General features: G+C 41.7%; 1 pseudogene; it reads left to right on the top strand.

Annotated features, from left to right (window-relative positions):
• The window catches only part of LOC123751230 (uncharacterized), a 43,067-nt pseudogene extending 42,789 nt beyond the window's left edge, over positions 1-278 (top strand).
• Positions 279-13,202: the final 12,924 nt, after the last annotated feature.

Genomic DNA, 13,202 nt, shown 5'->3' with positions numbered 1-13,202 from the left:
CACCCGGGAAACCTCCTCCCATACCTTGAGGACTACGTACCTGTGCTCACCTGAGCAGGGGGGGCTTAATGAGCTCACCTGCTCAGGTGCTGTGCACGGTTGTAGTCCTCAACTTCACTACTCAAGAGGACATCACAAAACAGATGATAGTCATAAAAGAGGAGAACGTCCCACAAGAAGACATCACACGACAGATAAACACCTTAAAAGAGGAGAACGTCTCACAAGAGGACATCACAAAACAGATGAACATCACAAAAGAGGAGAACGTCCCATAAGAGGACATTACAAAATAGAAGAACGTCTTAAAAGAGGAGAATGTCCTACAAGAGGACTTCACAAGACAGATGAACGTCACAAAAGAGGAGTACGTCCCACAACTGGAGCACGTCAAACAACACACTAAGTCACACAACAAAAAACTCGACAAAACAAAATCGGCAGAGAACATCACAGATGATAAGCATGTTCTATGCAAGAGAACATGATATGTATGTAGACGTCAGGCGACAACAGGACGTCTCACAGTATGGGGACGTTACACAGTAGGAGGATATCACACAACAGAAGGATGTCACAAAACAGGAGGAGGTCACACAAAATGAGCGTTTCACACAACTGAAAAACATAACACAAAGAATGACGTCAAAATACACTAGGAAGATCCTCAATCTGAGAACGTCACCCAACGTGAGGACTTCAAACAACTTGTGGACGTTCAGTAATATGAAAGCGTCACACAACATTAGGACGTCACACTACATGAGGACGTGACAACACATGAAGACGTCACACAACATGTGGATGTCAAACTACATGAGGACATCACAAATCAAGAGAACAATGCGTAACACAATACTATGTGGAGTCATTCATATAACGTCCATAAATTTTGTCACGTCCTTTTGTTGTGTGACGTCTTCATGTTGTGAGAAGTCCTGCAGTTGTCTGACGTCCTTTTGTTGTGTGACGTCCTTTTAGAGACGTTCTTTTGGTGTGTGATGTCATCCAGTTACATAACGTCCTAGTGTTTTAAGAGGACATCGCATATTGTGACGTCTTCTTGTTGTATGACGTCCTTTGTGTTGTGTGTGGTTCTCCTGTTGTTTTACATCCTCACTAGCGTCGTCACGTTGTTTGACGTCCTATTATTGTGTGACGTCATCCTGTTGTGTGAAGTCCTACTGTTGTGAGACGTCTTTACGTTGTGTCAAATCCTACTTTTTTGAGACGTCCTCCTGTTCTGTGTCGTCCATTTTTTGTGTGCCTTCCTCGTGTTATCTGACATCATGATACTATATGACATCCTTCACTTGTATGACATCTTCATACTATATTAAATAATCCTCTCTTATTGTGTCCTGTTCAGTGACGTTATCATGTTATATGACATCCTTATGTTGTGCGCCGTCCTAATATTGATTGCTGGTCCTTATGATGTGTGACGTGTTCCTGCTGTGTGAAGTCTTTAGGTTGTGTGACGTACACTATGTTATCCGTCTGTCATGTATCGTCCTTATTTTATGTAATGTCTTCTTGTTTTGCGATGCCCTCATGTTATGTGTGACGACCACATGTTGTGTGACGTCCTCATGTTGTGTGACGACCACATGTTGTGTGACGTCCTCATGTTGTGTGACGACCACATGTTGTGTGACGTCCTCATGTTGTGTGACGACCACATGTTGTGTGACGTCCTCATGTTGTGTGACGACCACATGTTGTGTGACGTCCACATGTTGTTTGACGACCACATGTTGTGTGACGTCCTCATGTTGTGTGACGACCACATGTTGTGTGACGTCCTCATGTTGTGTGACGACCACATGTTGTGTGACGTCCACATGTTGTTTGACGACCACATGTTGTGTGACGTCCTCATGTTGTGTGACGACCACATGTTGCGTGACGTCCTCATGTTGTGTGACGACCACATGTTGCGTGACGTCCTCATGTTGTGTGACGACCACATGTTGTGTGACGTCCTCATGTTGTGTGGTCATCGTGTTGCTTAACGTCCTAGTACTATACGGCATCCTCCGTGTGTGTGTGGCGTCCTCCTCTATTTGTGAAAGTTCCACATGTGTTTTTCCAGTTGTAAGAAATAGGTCTTTGTGTGAATGTATTTGTTTTTGTGGCAGTGTGTAAGCATTTTGTGAAAGTGATGTATGTGTTTGCGATATTGTGTAATTTTTGTGAGAATGCATTTTGATTTATTCAAGTGTAAATGGGATTTGTGAAAAAGAGATATTTTGTGTAAATATTTTGTGATATTTGTGTGTAAAGTGATATTTTTGTAAATGTCACACTTTGTGCTTGTAAATACAATATTTTGTGTAAATTACATATTTTATGTGAAAATGTGTTATTTTTGTGTAAGTGTGTTATTTTTGTGTAAATGTAATATTTTTTGTGCAAATGTAATGTTTTTTGTGTATATGCAACATTTTGTGTAAATATTCCACCGATTGTATATATGCAATATTTTGCATAAATGTCCCACCTATTGTGTATATGCAATATTTTGTGTAAATGTCCCACCTATTGTGTAAGTGTGATAATTTGTGTAAATATTACACCTACTGTGTAAATGTGATATTTTGTGTAAGTGTCACACCTATTTTGTATATATATTATTTTGTGTAAATATCACACCTATTGAGCAAATGTGATATTTTGTGCATATGTGATATTTTATGTAAATGTGACATTCTGATGTGTTTAAATGTGATAATAGTAGAATTGCATTTTAGTGTCCCAAGGTCCAATAGTTTTCCTGCTGCGCTGTCAAATGAAAGATAACAACCTGTGAAATTACTGTATGGCATTTGGAGAACTGTTTTCGTTGAACTCGAAAACAGAATATCATTATTTATGTTGCATGTTCCTAACTCAACAACCCTCTTGTGTTGCCAGATGTACGAACCTTACCTGCACAATTGTGGTACGAAAGTACAGATGATGAGTCGCAGTAACGCGGCTGAAGATTTGATGACTGACAGCTATTTTGATTAAACTTAGCTCTGCATAATTAATGTTGTAGGTATCAGATTTATAAAAATATGCGTCTGTTTGTGGGTACTAGCATATAAAATTAAAAAAAAGTTATAAGTCGATTTTATTTATATAAATTCTGTCTATATGCTCCTAGTATTTCAAAATTTAAAATAATAAAAATTATTATTAAAATTAAAATTATCATTAATATTTACTAAAATTAAAATTACCATTAATTATTATTATAATTATAATTATCATTAATTATTATTAAAATTAAAATTAACATTAATTATTATTAAAATTTGAATTATCATTAATTATTATTAAAATTTAAATTATTATTAATTATTATTAAAACAGTCGTTTAGTAATCACTCAAGAATATCTCAGCTAGATGAAATATATTGGAAGTTTCATTAAAATAATTAAGACAGAGAAGTAGAATAGCTAATCAGCAATCATCTACATGTGTGCGTGAGATGTGGCAGTTTAAGAATACAAATTTAACACCTAATGGGAAATCAATGGGGATGAGGGGAACAAACGCAGGAAATAAAGGCTGTGTGGCACAAGTTATGTATTTCCCTGATTAAAATCGCCTTTCAATAACTAAACTGTATATAAATCTTGCTTGTATAAATATTATGAATGGAGAAAAGAAGAAGGAATTAACAAAAATAATATAGCCGATGAAGGATTGTTAAGTTATTGGGAGGGATATATGTTGGGATAGAGCTTTCATATCTAGGTGATAATGAGGCTTTGATAATACCTGAAGCGGAGATCAGGTATCATTAAAACAATGATGCCCAAACCACACATCAATCACTTATCATTATCATTAAAATTATCATTAATTATTAATAAAACAATCGTTTAGGTATCACTCAAGAAATGATTGAACTGGAAGTGTTATAACTGTGAGATTTTTTTTCTATGCTTACCTCCCTTAGGAGGTGGACTACAAGTTTAAAGGCTGCTCACGGCAGTTAAGCATGAGTCCAATAGAAAAAGGAAAAGCGGGAGCAAACCGCCAGGCTTCCACCACCAGGGGTGAAAACCTGTCCACAATAGGCCGCTGGCTCCTCCTAGTTAAACAGGACGTTAAAACCAATAAAGGGTAACCGACGGGTTCTCAAAATCAACTATTTATATTTGATGTGGCGCTATGAATTGGAATTCGAATTCCCAAGAACAGCCGTCATATCAAAAGATCACATCAACATTCAATCGTATAAAGCAGAACATGGGTGGAAAAGAATGGTTGAAGGGTTGACATCAAAGACCGTTTTCTATAAAATAAACAATTTATTAATAACAAGAGACTAAACTACTACACTATCGAGTTTACGTTACGTTAATGTCCATCCAGTGACACAAAAACAAACAGCTAAACAGCAACCCTTGCTGTGCGGCTGCACACTGAACTAACCTGAACACAGGTGTGCCCACTGACGACGCAATATTGCAAATCAAAAAAATATCACAGACTAAGTTACACTACAGAGAGTGACTCGTGACGTTAATGTCCATCCAGTGGAAATTGCAACACAGCTATTCAACAGCCCCTCGAGAAATGACAGCAGTCTCCATCTTGCTGACACTTCGGGCTGACTACATGAACTAACTGAACAATGATGGATGCCCACTGATGACACAAGCTTGCAATCAATATTGTCACGGCTTCAAGGTGAACAGATACTATAATCACAATCTTACAGGTCCTCCAACCATAATAGGAGAGACCCACGTAACTAGGCGGGTAGTCGAACAGTGACCCCCTCTATCACAACCTAATGTGAACACTCTTTTCAACTTCCTGTAAGAAGTTGCACTGTAAACAGTAAACGAAGCCAGGCAAGGTGGGATTCTGAGACACAGCTCCAGTAATCCCTAAGTTACTTTACTCTCATCACCAGACGATAAACAAAAGAAATTGCCTTAATCAATTACAAAACTGATTATGTGATTAATTATGTTAATTGACTGATCACAGCAGTCAGCAACAAAGTACTACGTTAATCACAAACACTTGTCTCTCATAGACAACAACATGATGGTACTCTACGTTAATCATCAACACTTGTCTCTCTTAACACAAGTCATCTTGTTAACAATAACTCAAAACTCTCTTACATTACATCACACTTGACTCCTTGCAAGTATTCAGTGAGTAGTTCCTAATTAATGTCAAACGGACCACTAATTAAATCCCCATCGAGTTACGTTCACTAAGCCTACCACTAACTTGGTAGCTTCCCAACAGTCTATGTCAAAATTTACTTTAATGAGTGTTAATTACTCTAATTAACCCTGAGCAATTAATTAACTGTCACCAAGACTGATAATTAATCATACATAAATACGTCTCACTCCGCACTGCCTAAGCAGGTCTCATCAAACACTGTGAATTCACGGGCGAGGAGTTAGTTACTCCACTAATTAAGAAGAATGCATCTTAATCCACTGTCACCAGACAGGATATGATTAATATAACGATTTATGCTAGCTCCATGACCTCGCTTTACCGAGTCATCTGAGTCCTCAAGACCCCAGAGGTTAATTGCTCCACTAATTGACATGAGCCACTAATTGCAATACCCCCAAAAGGTAATTAGTCTCGAGCAAATTGCGTTAACACAAATACTGACAGACTCTGACAATTCCTCTCCCACTACGTGAATTCATGATGAGAATTCTAATTACATAATTAGCTAGAGTGGTCAATTAGTTGTCACACAGACAATTAATTGCACCGGAAACGTATCTCAACAAGCTAAACACTGTTCTCCTTTAACAGCTCTCACTCACTCAACAAGAAATGTGCAACCCCTTTATAAGTTAATTCCCATTAATTAACTCACTGAATTCTTAAGTCCTTAACATAACTTAAAGAATACAAAGTAACCCCAGGTTACATAGGTCACACTTACAGTAGCATAACAACATAAATGCACAGCCCACCTACGGTTGCGGCTACTGCAACACGTTAATTACTGTACCCACACAGTAATGACACACGGTTAGGCAACAACAGAAGTATACCCACATTACTGCCCCTCTAATCTTGCAACAGTTGCAAGGGACTACTGTGTGCAATCACGACTACTTTAGCAAGACAATTTACGTTAATAATAAAACACCGTCGCTACGCGGACAGCTGGCACTAATTCTCGTAATTAGGCAATTAACTAATCAATTGCTTGCACTCATTAAGTACTGTGAATTCCCCTGAATACTCAAAGAGGCCCCTCAAATCCTCAACACAGCTCCTAGGGGCAGTAATATTACGTATACCAACAACAACACTGCCCAAACCTACAGCATAATGATGCCGTCAGCATACCCCACATGCTAATGACATCATTAGTCAATCAGTCAGCAATCTCATCTACTGACTCACCACACAACACAGTACATACATATACATGCAAATGGCATTCACATAATCAATGAAAATTATATCACCAGATAAATTATCCATACTTATACAGACCCCAGGGTATCCACTGACAACCCTGCAACACTGGCCTGCCTACCTCTGCAATGATATAATTGACATGCGGCAACATGGCATTAATCTAGACTGAACGATTATAGAGAATCGACAGAACTGGATCACTTACATGGTAAATCTCTACACTGACCGGTTACATACTCGAGTCAGTCTACACACAACATATATCTATATACATTTACAGTGTGGTACCGTGTACAACATCCATCTCCAGGTACCTCACAACTAATCACCTGGACGTCAGTACAGACAGCTGTCTCTCAGCTGCTTCCCCCACCTGGCAGGTGCTATGGGACCACACAGCTGTTACCGAAATTAACCCAGTCCTGAGACACTGTAACCACTTTTATTGTCCTCACGGCTCCTTAAATCCTCAACACATTCATTTCCTCGGTCACTACCTCACTGGCTGCAGAACACCTAGCTCCCTCCAAGTGCGTCGACTAGGTGTGGCCCTAGGGTGTCCAGGGAAGGTGGCCAAGCGTGGCCCAAGGTGGTGGCCAAGGCATGTGGCCACCACGTAGCCCTAAGGGGGTGGCCACGAGGTAAGCGGGGGCATCACAGCGCCCCACCTGGGCTGGGGTGGCGCAAGGGGGTTGGCTGGGGTGGCCGGCGCGGGGGTTGGCTGGGGTGGCCGGCGCGGGGGTTGGCTGGGGTGGCCGGCGCGGGGGTTGGCTGGGGTGGCCGGCACATGGGATGCCTCAGGCTGGCTTGCTAGCGCCCACAGGCATACAGAATGGGAATGGGAGATCACTTACAACCCCATCATACCAGAGCCTGCCTCGCTCGTACTCTGGGGTGAAAATGCCGGTGTCACCACATGATCACAGCCAGGTGGAATACAAAGTCCAACAGGGGGCCTGTAATATCATCACAATTACACTAGGAGGCCCTGCCCTTATTCCACCAATTGTACATAACATAGACAGGATACTTGAACCATCTGAACACCATGAGGCCTGCCAGCTGCCTCATGGGGTAGTGAACACTGTCTCTTAGATTCCATTTGTTCCTGCCGTGTTCCTTGGCCCCATTACATGCAAATTGGGCCTCGACACAATCTATGATGGCAGGAGTGCCCTGCACAATGTTTAATAAGGATGACACAGCGATTAACGGGGGGTGGAGGTGGCAGCCGCCACCTCCTACATCAGGCTGCGAGCAGCCCATCCAACAGCCTGGTTGATCAGTCCAGCAACCAGGAGGCCTGGTCGACGACCGGGCCGCGGGGACGCTAAGCCCCGGAAGCACCTCAAGGTAACCTCAAGGTAGGTACCTTGTCTTGACCAATCAGGACAAAGCCGGCACGGCCCTATGGTGCCGCTCCCAATCACAGCTGTTCGCGCCAAAACTCACCTAGAGGCGGAGGTGCCGCTACCAACCACAGGCGCCCTCACCCTGAGGCGTCCCGTGACATCAAAAGGAGGGAAAAGCCTAGGACAGTGATGCTATGTCTCACATGGTGGGGGAGGGGGAGGCGACGTTCACCCCTCTGTCCCCCCTCCTCTAAAACCGTTGAGAGTCAAGTATTCTCTCATACCACTTCACTCTTAAATCTCATCCCATTTCACAGAAACAGGAAAAATTTTTGTAACTCTCTCTACAGAGCAATCACAGACTTCTAGCCAGTCTTAAATGACAGTCCTTAACATAAGCTTTCATTCAACACCACACAAGTGCATGTAGTTTGAAAACTTCTTGTCTAAGAGTCCCTAGAGCGACTCTAGCTTAATCTAGAAACTAGAAAAAAAAGCTGAGGGAATCTTCATTCTCTTACAATAATTTTATATGAATGTTAATGAGAACTGTGTATATTTTAAATAAAACACACATTTTGCAGCTAGCGTGGAGATTTCAATGCAAAGAATAATGGTTACAATGTCTCCTTTTAGCGCATGTGTATGTTTCTGAATGTGTGCTAGTGTTCGTGTGTATTAGGTGAGGTTTGGTTAATGATTTGAAGGATGAAATCAAATCCTCCTTCTTTTTGAAAAGGGAGCAATAAGTAAATAATTTATAAGGTTGCTAAGGCTGGTGTTTGAGTTTACACCTAATGCCGTTATGCTGTATTTAATGTCGTGCAATAGTGCTAATACTATTTACACTATTTAGTATACAACAGTGCATTATACTATTTAGTGTTATGAACCCCAGGTAGCCTGGTGGAGCGAGTCTGCCAGGTGAGAGTTATTCTTCACACCTCAAAAGTGTGCTTGCTGGTGTGCAGAAATTATCAAACGTACACACATCAGAAATTAGGATGTCAGGGAAGGGAGTTTATTAACTAAACGTCAGTATGTGACTTAAAAGAATAGAAGCAGCGGATGAGCATCTTATAAAAGTTTGATGGAATGGGATGTCGATATTTTGTGACGTGACGTGAATTGACGCCGATGGAGGGCATAACACATCGCTTGATCTACCACATCCACCAGGAATGGACGTACGTCGCAGATCTCCAGGAAGAAGGAAAATTATAGTTTCCGGATATGTGGTTAAATGGAGGCTACTCCTTATAACTGTGTTATTAGGAAAACATGTCATTATAGATTGGTAATGGAATTACAAGTCTTTATGGGAGAAATTAGTGAAGAAAGTTCGCGTCTGAAGAAGATTATATGGTGAACTCTGAGTAAAGAGTAAACTGCAAGTGTGGAGCAGTACTTTAAATTGAGGAACAGATCTCCATTGATATTGTGGAATTTCGAGTGTCGGCTTCACACGTTACTTTTGTGAAGCCATTTGGAGGAGCTTCACAAACAGTCGAATGGGACTTCATTTGCAGCAGATATTGAGAGAATTGCAGGAGTACCTACGGTCCTATTTTGAGAACCCAGACAGATGTTGTTTGTGGTGGGCCTCGAGGAATAGAACAGTGAATCATATGGACACATTGAGATTTTTGAGTGAGTGCTTGATTGGATGTTGGCATGAAAGGCGCAGTGTAAGGTGAGAGATTGATTGCTTTTCTTGTTGGGGATAATTTTCTGTGCCAGAAATTGAGTTACAGCCTAGTAAGGTTATTTTGATGAAGACATAAACTGATATTGTTACCGGTTGATTGTTACTGATTGGTAGCAGCCTAGGGTGCTGCACTGTAATATTATCTTTATATATTTTATTGTATGTGTTTCCATGTAATAAGCGTTTGTCTGTTTACAGGTGATTTTTGTTCTTATCTTGGTGAGACTTCCTGGATACTGAGAGAGAAAGACACACACACACACAAAGTTGCAAAATGATTGACAGGGGTCAGTAACACCATAAAGGGGATTGAGGAGATTATCCCAAATATGAGGAGTCACAGCGGCTTGAGTGGGTGTGTACTTATGCCGTCTAGGACAGTTTGGAGCCGCATCCGTGAATAGAGGTGACCCTGAATCCCTCTCCAAAAATAAAGCAATTGCTGGGCGATCTCCCAACCTATTGTTAACACTCCAGTGTCCATTGCTGATCGACTAACAGCAGCAGCAATGCGGATGCCATGGTTGATCATATCTCTCTTGGAAAAACTCACAGGACACGATGGATAAGGTACAAGTATTTGTAGAGTCAGGCAAGCCTGAAGATCTAGGAGGGTGCACAAAAGAACAGTTAAGGCAAATCACAAAGAAATGTGGTGTTTGGGTGAGGTCATACAAACTAGTAGGAATGAAGGAGGAGATCATTAGGCAGTTGAGAACCAGGAATGAAGAGGTAGAGCAAGGAGCCCAGAAAGGAGCTGAACGTGGAAAGGAAGATGAATGACGAGATGAGGTGAGGTCCCAAGGATCAAATAGGAGTAGTAGGAGTTGCTGCAGTACCAGAAGTAGCCGAAACAGGAGCTTGGAAAGGTTCCATCTAGAGCTCCAAATGAAAGGTGAGGACAAGGAGAGGCAGTTCCAAATGAAGAAGTTGAAGTTAGAACTGCAGATGAAATAAGAGGTAGAGAGAGAAAAAGAGAAAACCAAAGTTGAGCAGGAAAGAGAGAAAACCAGAGTATGAGAATTGGAGTTAGAACAGGAGAAAGAAAAAGAGAAATCTAAACTAGCGGAAGAAAAATAAAAAGAGAAAACGATACGAATGGAAATAGAACCAAATAGAACTTTGACGAAGCAGAGGATTGAGCATGGGTTACAAGAGAACACCACACACGTGTCACATCCACAGGATAACAGAGTGAGGGAAAAGATATTCCACTGTTTGTGCCAGAGGAGTCGGAAAGCTTCTTTGAGCACTTTGAGAAGGTAGCCTACCTCAAACAGTGGCCGCAGGAAGAATAGGCTCTATTAGTCCAGTTGTGATTGACCAGTGCTGCCAGAGAGGCATATACTCAGTTGTCTCTGGGGGAATGCCAGGACTACTGGACTGTAAAGAACAGCGTATTGCGTTCGTTTCTGTTAACTCCTGAAGAATAAAGAAAACATTTCTGAGATATGATGAAATCTCCATGTCAAACAACATCCTATCACACATATATATTATTGTTACGTGATTGTGAGAGGCTCACCCGATTTTGGGTGTTGGCCCACCTCATCACCGGTTGTCTATTATAATATTAAAGAGCTCTGTAATAAAATGTTAATGTTTTACACAACCGAAAACGGTTGTGACAAACGGACCGACGTCCCCTGAGATCGACTGAAGCTGTCGGGGTGGAGTCATATAATGATTTAAAACAGTTAATGATAATGGAGAAGTTTTTAGAAATGATGAGCCCCAAGACGAAATTCAATATCCAAGAGGCAGAAGTGAGGAATGTGAGGGGCGCACCAGATAGGTCGGATATGATCATGGAAGCCTATCGAAGCCTGAGGGAAAATTGAATGAAGAGTGGTGGGCATCGAAATTATGGCAGATCCAATGGAGCCTGGGGGGAGAAACATTTTGGTGGACAGGTAAATAAGCAAGTTACCCCCAAACCCTGTGAAAAGAAGTTTCTGAGTCCACCTACAGGAGACAAGCGAGAAACTAAGTATGTACACAGAAGTTATGAATCCAGCCAGACACAGCCTAGAGCAGGGAGACAAAGTAGTAACACCGGATGGCGAAGGAATATCTCTTAGGTAAGATGCTACAACTGTAATAGATATGGTCACCTAATGAGAAATTGTAGACAGGGTCAGAAAGTTGTGGCCCTAGCAATGAGTGACCCCCAAAACTTATATATGAGTTTGATGAGAAACAAACCGCAGAAGGAGAGATTAATGAACGAGAGATACAGTCCGTTCATCAAAAGAGGTTGGGGTCAGCATGGGAGACCAACCTGAAGTGAAAGTAAAAAGCCTCAGAGAAACAGAAGCGAATCAGAACTTGATTTTAAAAAAGCCTCAGAGAAACGGAAGCAAATCAGAACTTGATTTTAAGTTCTTCATCCCATATCAAGCCTGATATGGGATGAAGGACTTTTAGCTGACAGTGGGAGAATAAAGGTGAATGGGTAATTGTCGAAGGGTGACTTGCTTATATGTGCTGTCAGACTAAGGTCTGAATATTTGTCGGCGGAGGTGATGTTAGGAGTGTGTCCTGACATATCTGTTCCAGGGAAACAAGAGATCCTAGGACATGACTTGTGTGGGTGAATGATGTTGCAGGAGCTCATAATGAAAGCTGTGCCGGACGAGTTCCAGAAGGGCCACAGTAATGACGGAACACCTGAGAGAGTAGACCATGCTAGCATCTTAGAGGATGAGTCAGAGGACAGCCAAGTCACGGAGTCCCCTTCTTGTGTACTGACAAGGTCAGAGGTTACGACAAGGGGGACACTGGAGGTGATGTGACAGTGTCGACTCCACTTAGCGAGGAACCTGATGTGTAGATAGCAGTGCTGTTTGGTGAAGGTCCAGCTCGTGAAAATGAGGGCATGACGAGGTCAGAGGTGAAGATTACCCTACCAGAGATTTGGAATGTGAACAGAGTGAACCTGATTAGAGACCAGAATGCTGAATTTAAGGACAAGATCAGAGAGGCAAGAGTGGGAACTCGTGTCCAGAGTCCCCAGTACAGTATTATATGGAAAACGACTTACTGATGAGGAAATGGTGACTGGATGGAGCCGGCGTGGATAAAGTATGGATGGAGGAAACACCAAGTGTTGGTGCCGAGAGAGTTTAGGGCAGTGATAATGGAACTAGTCCACTCCGTGGATATGGCTTCAAATGTACATGTTAGCACATGTAGGTGATAGGCCTCGTGAGTGTGCAGAATGTGGGAAGACATTCAGTCAGTTGTTCTAATGAACTGACTAACTTGAGGATGGGTTTGAATCTAGCCAACATTGTAGAATCTGGTCAACAATATAGACTCAAGCCAACAGTGAAGAAACTAGCCAGCAGTGCAGCTAACCAACATTACAGAATCTAGTCAAAACTACAGCATCTAGTCAACACTACAGAGTCTTGGCAACACTACAGAAACTAGACAGCATAGCAGAATCTAGCCAACAGTTCAAAATCTAGCCAGAACTCCAGAATCTAGTTAACAATACAGAATCTAGTTAACACTACAGAATCTAGTTAACACTACAGAATCCAGTTAAAAATACCGAATCTACTCAGTACTACAGAATCTTTACAACACTATAAAATCTTGTCAACACTACAGAATCAAGTAAATCTATCCTCCCAAGGAAGCAACGTGACCCCATCTGGGTGCTTCTGGGGGTCGTTGGGTCTGAATAAGTGTGGTTCTCACACTTATATATATA

This window comes from Procambarus clarkii, chromosome 2 (assembly GCF_040958095.1).
Source record: "Procambarus clarkii isolate CNS0578487 chromosome 2, FALCON_Pclarkii_2.0, whole genome shotgun sequence".
Lineage (NCBI taxonomy): Eukaryota > Metazoa > Arthropoda > Malacostraca > Decapoda > Cambaridae > Procambarus > Procambarus clarkii.
The sequence above is the reverse complement of the archived record's forward strand: the minus strand, read 5'-3'. Positions and strand labels throughout refer to the sequence as shown.